General features: G+C 43.5%; 1 long non-coding RNA gene across 1 annotated transcript; it reads right to left on the bottom strand.

Annotated features, from left to right (window-relative positions):
• Nucleotides 1-215: 215 nt before the first annotated feature.
• On the bottom strand, nucleotides 216-4,910 carry LOC139228241 (uncharacterized). Its single transcript, XR_011587531.1, has 2 exons — nucleotides 4,800-4,910; nucleotides 216-724 (listed from the first exon to the last, which is right to left on the bottom strand). It is a non-coding gene; the product is annotated as an uncharacterized lncRNA (long non-coding RNA).
• Nucleotides 4,911-6,307: the final 1,397 nt, after the last annotated feature.

Genomic DNA, 6,307 nt, shown 5'->3' with positions numbered 1-6,307 from the left:
GTTGAACTTTAATTCTGTGTTGTGACATTGTAAAATTAAATTTATGTCGAGGTTCAGATGTTGCATGGAGCGGGCATGTATAAGAAAAGGAAATCGAAAATTAAAGCTAACTAAGTATAATGAAGTATTTTGGTTGGAATTTGTTTTGAAAGGAACAAAGGGAATATGGAACATTAGGGAAGAAAAATAATATAAGAAATGTCAGGGCATCAGAATTAAAGTATTTATAGTTTTATTTGAAATTGGTTTTAATGTTTTCAGTGTCGCACTGCATGATTTTTACACAATTAGTTCGCCCAGGGAGACAACAATTCCCCTTAGACTTTCTGGGAGCCTGAGGAGAAAACATATCCTGATCCATATTAACTTTACTGTTTCTAGAAATGTACTATTGTGCCCTTAAATTTACTTTACTTTCTTAGAAAAGGCACTATCTGTCTTACATTAAGAATCCACAGAACTGTGTCTCGTAGGTCTAATTTCCGTCAAAACTTCAAAGTTGAAATTGTAGCCCAAGCAATCGCTTGACATCCAGAATCAATCATTTCTAAGCAGATCAGACTGCAACACATGTGCTTTATCAAACAGTGGTGCTCACTCATCGCTAACACTCTCCAGTACACTCAATCTAATAAATGGACGGTCTTGGTAGACTCTCTCGATACTGGAAAGGTCTTCAGCTGGAGGACAGAACTTTCTGTTTATTGTCCTGAGGGAAGTGATGCTATAATAAAACAAACACACACACACAGTTATAGCAAATCTGTACAATATCGTGATTGCAACTTTGGGAACTGGACTCCTGTGCAGACGTCCCGATTGTGCTTATTATTCATGTTTGCTTCCCTGTCGAAGTTGAATTTTATTAACTCATATGTGCCACTAAATGGAATCCTCTTCGATGATGAAAAAAACCCATCTCCGAAGAGGTTAAAGTTTAGAAGGTTCAGTTTATTATGCACCTTATAAATCTACTGATTACGTTAGCTGATCATTTTGGATTGAGTGTGGTTCCTATCACTCCATCCTCTCAACTAAAGGCAGACTTGAAATGACATTGTGGGATCTAACCATTTAGGGGCGTGGATATACAAATATATCAAAAATGCATCAGCCATGGCTCAGTGGGTAGCACTCTCGCCTCTGAGTCTGGACATCTTGGGTTCAAATCCCTTAAGCATAAAATCTAGGCTGACACTCCAGTGCAGTACTGAGGGAGTGCTGCACTATCCAAGGTGCCACCTTTCAGATGACCCATTAAACTGAGGCTCCCGTCTGGCCTCAGATGATAGAAAAGATCCCATGGCATTATTCGAAGAACAGCAGGGGAATTCTCCCCAGTGTCATATCAATATTTAATTCCTCAACCAACACCTAAAAACATATCATCTTATCATTATCACATTGCAGTTCGTGGGTCCTCGCTGTGCATCAGTTGGCAGCAGTGTTTCCTGCATTACAACAGTGATGATGCTTCAGAATTACTTTATTGCCTGTAGAGCACTTTGGAACATCTTGAGATTGTGAAAGGCTCTATATAAATGCAAGTCTTTCTTCTCTATATATGAGATTTTACGTACCCAAATCGAGAGGTTATTGGATCGATGGAAATTAGTCATCGGGTCTTGTTAGCATACTCATAGCTAACATGGGCAGCTCGCCTGAGTGAAGGGATCAATGTTAAGCCTCCTGCTTCACTGGATCCTCAGGTAAGTCCTGGGAGGGTAGTTTGGAGTGGGTTACGGAGGAGGTGGGGGCCGATTATGACTCCTGTGGAGTCGGAGGAACACTCTCACTCCTCCTGACTCCACAAAATAATGAACTTATCTTTTGTTGGAAGCACTATGGGCTGTTGAATAATCCTGAGTAGGACAGGCCCAAGTCAGGACATGGGCAGCAGAGCTTTGGATAAGCTGAAGTTTACAGAGGGTGGATGATGAGAGACGGGCCAAGAGAACATTGAAACAGTCGGGAGGTTAGCAAAAGCATGGAGGAGGGTTTCAGCAACAGATGGGCTGAGGCAGGGGCAGGCAGATATGATTTATGCAATTATAAGAGCCAAACACATTGGGCGCACCACTTCCTACACATGTAGAGTGCCACAAATGTAGGCGTGTCTGTGGTGCATGACTGCCTTAAATGAACTTTGTCTCCCACCACTACACTGGTCATGGATGATCAGCCAGTTCAGATCTGGGCAGCAAGTTCTTATATTTTATAGTGTCAGCCATGGCTCAGTTAGTAACACCCTCACCTCTGAATCAGAAGGTTGTGGGTTCAAGCCCAACTCCAGAGACTTGAGCATAAAGATCTAGGCTGACACTCCAGTGCAGTGCTGATCGAGTGCTGCACTGTCTTTTGGATGAGATATTAAACCGAGATCCTGTCTACTCTCTCGGGTGGACGTAAAATATCCAATGGGACTATTTCGAAGAAGAGCAGGAGAGTTGTTCCTGGTGTTCTGCCCAATATTTATCCCTCAAACAACATAACAAAAACAGATTATCTGGTGATTATCACACTGCTGTTAGTGGGAGCTTGCTGTGTGCTATTGACTGCCATGTTTCCTGCATTAAAAGAGTGACTACACTTCAAAAAGTACTTCATTGGTTTTAAAGTGCTTTGGGACATCTTTTAATTTCCAAATAGTTTGACCATTCTTATTTTAAATTATATTTGCATGAGGGCGATGTGTCTCTGGAATGAGGATTAATACTGGCAGTTATAATTTAAACACTGATTCCACAGAGGTTTCAATGAAAGATTGGTTTACCTATTTATAAATTCATGGGAAATCTTCATTATGTTATTATTTGTTACGGGAAATAATCTATCATTTCAAGCGTGTATTAAGATGAAGGATGGCTGAGCTCACCAACATTTCTGAGATCCACTCTTTTACTACTTGTCATAAATCATCCCCAACCTCAGAATATTTTAACCTCAGACAGTCAAAGATATGGGGGAGTGAAATTGAGCTATGTAGCACCGGTATTTTGGGCACAACGAGGCCTCTTGAACTACCAAAATGGCATCTGCGACGCGCACGCCAACCTGACGGGAATTGCGCCGGATGCCATATTTATAAAGGGCTTTGTGCGGGTGCACTGAACAGCCAGTGGCAGCATGTAGTGCAACACTGATTTGACACCAGCGCTGCCATTTTGGAGCTTCCCGCTCCAACTTACGCCCTCTTCTTAACCTTGCACAGCTGAACACAATGTTAAACTGCATTGCGGACCCCACCCCCCCACCACCCCTGCCAACGCTACTTAAGGGGATCATGAACTACTGCAGATTAGTAGCTGGATTATTTCTTCAGTCTGTTGCTGCAATTCTACGGGTTAATAGGTGCAGCTGTACTTCTCCCTCTCCCGTTAATTCCTGCTGCCTCTTGCTGTGCACCACCATCTCCTACAAGAAAGAGGGAAGTGTGTCAGTGAGTGTCGTGCACTATGTTTGGGTGATCTGGCTGTCATGGTTGAATAGCTGGCAGCATGTGAAAGCTTTGAGATCTGGTTAGCCATTGTTGATTCTTCCACAGCACAATATTCAGAACGATATCAACACCACCAGCAGCCACAATGCACCTCCCCATTACGAGGTGCAGACTAGCTTTAAGTAATTCTTGGCATTAATGATATTGGGACCCCTGCTGATGCTACAACCAATGAACAGCGCAGGGAGCCCTGGCTGCGCACACAAAGCATGGCAATGAGTGTTGCCGTCCTTCCTGCAGTGCAATCAACGGGTGTGGGTTGTGCAGCATGCCGCAGAGACAAATCTTGAGACCTGCTCAGCTGAGTACTGCAGGGCTCCAGCAGAGCAGTCCAGGCAGTGGACGCATTGCTTGAGGATGGCAATCGTCTGCTCTAAGATTCCTTGAGGCAGCATGGCTCTCGTTATATGCCTACTGTACACGTGTGCATGCGATCCGGACCGGAGTCATGAGCCATGTCATGAGTACATAACCCCTGTCGCCCAGTAGCCACCCTTTGGTTTGCCATGGTGGTTGAAATACAGCTGGCACAGAGGACTGCCACAGATGAACGAATCGTGACTGCTGCCAGGATACCAGGCATTGACCTGCATAGTCCGCTGCCTGTGGTCACACACCAGCTGCACATTCAGGGAGTGGAATCCCTTTCGGTTCAGGTAAATGGCCGAGCCAAGGGCCCACGTGCTCACTCTGCCTGCTTGTCTCTGGCAAGAGGGAATGAGATGCAGTTATCTCTCTTTGCACGGAGAACCCCGAGTGACCTCCCTTATGCAACAGTGCACTGCGAGCTGAGAGATGTTGCTTATATCTCCAGCAACAACCTGGAAGGAGCCAGATGCATAAAAGTTCAGAGCCACGGTCACCTCAACAGCCATAGGCATTGTGGTCCTTACCCTGCTCTGAGCTTGAAGTTGTAGCTGCAGCAGGTGTCTGATTTCAGTCACAACTTCTTTTGTGAAGTGATGTCGCCTCAAGCATTGGTCATTGCTAAGGTTTAGGTAAAAGAGTTGCTCCCTAAACACCCTCTACATATATGGCCTCCGACTGAAAGCCCTTCTCCCCCTCCCCTCCCTCTTCCAGCAGCTTGGCTTCTACTCAGTCTCCCCGTCATGCTCAATGCCAAGAGGAAGCCCTACAAGGCCACCCATGTCTGGAAGCAATGGTTTATGTCACCAAAAAAGTACTTCAGCACCAGCCAGACCACTCCCTGTAGAATTTTGAAACTTTTAACAAGTATGGAAAACTACCCAAAATGCATCGAATTGCAGCAACAGCCAGAAGAAATGATCCAGCAACTAACCTGTTAATAGTTGATGATCCCTTTAAATAGCACTTGTGTGGGGGCGGGGGTCCTTCATGCCGTTTAATGCGTGTTCATCTGTGCAAGGCTAAGAGAGGGCATAGCCTGGAGTGTGGAGATCCAAAATGGCAGCGCTGGCGTCAAATCCGCATTACTCACGGATTGACGTCATGATCTGTCTGCCGGCAGTCGTTGGGAAAGATGGCGTCGGCGCACTTCCTATCGGAAGTATGCACGCGCATTGCGGATGCCATTTCTGTCGATTAAGAGGCCTCGTAATGAAAAAAAAACGTGTGTTGCAGATCCCAAATTGGTCCCCTAGATCTTTAAGACAAATGGGAAGTTTCAGTCAAATTTCTAACAGTAAGTAAGGCTATATATGTCAGTGTGTTTGGACAGGCAACTGGATATTTTAAATATGAATTACTGCTATTTGCATCTGCAGGCTGTAGCGTATATAGGTTACAGTCTGATATGCAAAAGACCATTTCAAAGACACGCAATGCAGCTGTTTACCTGCTTGACGTGTTCATTGTGTTCAAGTACTTTATTAATAGGTTGCTAAGGCCACTGCCATGGAACAGGCATTGGGTTGACATGCAAATTCTATTGAGTGCAGAACCATTAGTAGTATTCTGTCCAGCAGCATCCCTGTTTGGAAGTTCAGACAGATTGGGGAGGCTGGAATTTCCCTGAGTTCACCAGCAATCCAAGGAGATATGGTAGGGTTAGATAGCATGTCCTGAGTATAATCCTTCACTGGTTACTTTAGTTGGTATTCTATGCATATTTTGATTACACCATGAATGTGCCTACAGTTGTTTGTCAACACCTTTGCATTTTGAAATCTTTAGTGTGAACATAAATACTTCTATGGATCCAAAATGGTATGCTACACTGTTGGTAAATTGGTCAGGCATGCAAGCTGTGATGGTACATTGCAAAGCTTTTGGGGAAGGATGATTCATGAGATCCATTTTATTCAGTGCATGTTATTCAGTAGGTTTGGGACCGCCTTTGTGATGAGAAGTTACTTTCTTCGCTTGCATTGAAATGAAGCATTTTCACAAGAGGCAAAAGACAATGAATTGCGATAAAGATTTATCCATTTTGAGAGCAAAAAAAATGTTTGCTTCAAGATTTCTAATCATAAGTCCTGTAATAGCATAACAGGAAATATCACTCGATTCCATTCATCATATAAATGAATCCCACTTATCGATCTTTAAAATTCATGGGACTCCAAGAGACACACTTGCCCACCACTGTGTAGCCTGAAATGTAATCTTTTAAAATTAAATTAAATATTTTCATAGTGATAGAAATGTCAGCACACATGAAGCCTATTCATCCCATAGCTTTATGGGATGAAAAGCTTTATATTGGGTGGTATCTTCATATTGAATATGGGTGGTAGCTTTATATTGAAGATGTCTATTCAATAACCATTTATCTGCTCTTTCCCCATACCCTTTAATATTTTCCTTTGTTACTTTTAATTCCCTCTT

The sequence above is a fragment of the Pristiophorus japonicus genome, chromosome 17 (genome assembly GCF_044704955.1).
Source record: "Pristiophorus japonicus isolate sPriJap1 chromosome 17, sPriJap1.hap1, whole genome shotgun sequence".
Taxonomy (NCBI): domain Eukaryota; kingdom Metazoa; phylum Chordata; class Chondrichthyes; family Pristiophoridae; genus Pristiophorus; species Pristiophorus japonicus.
The sequence above is the reverse complement of the archived record's forward strand: the minus strand, read 5'-3'. Positions and strand labels throughout refer to the sequence as shown.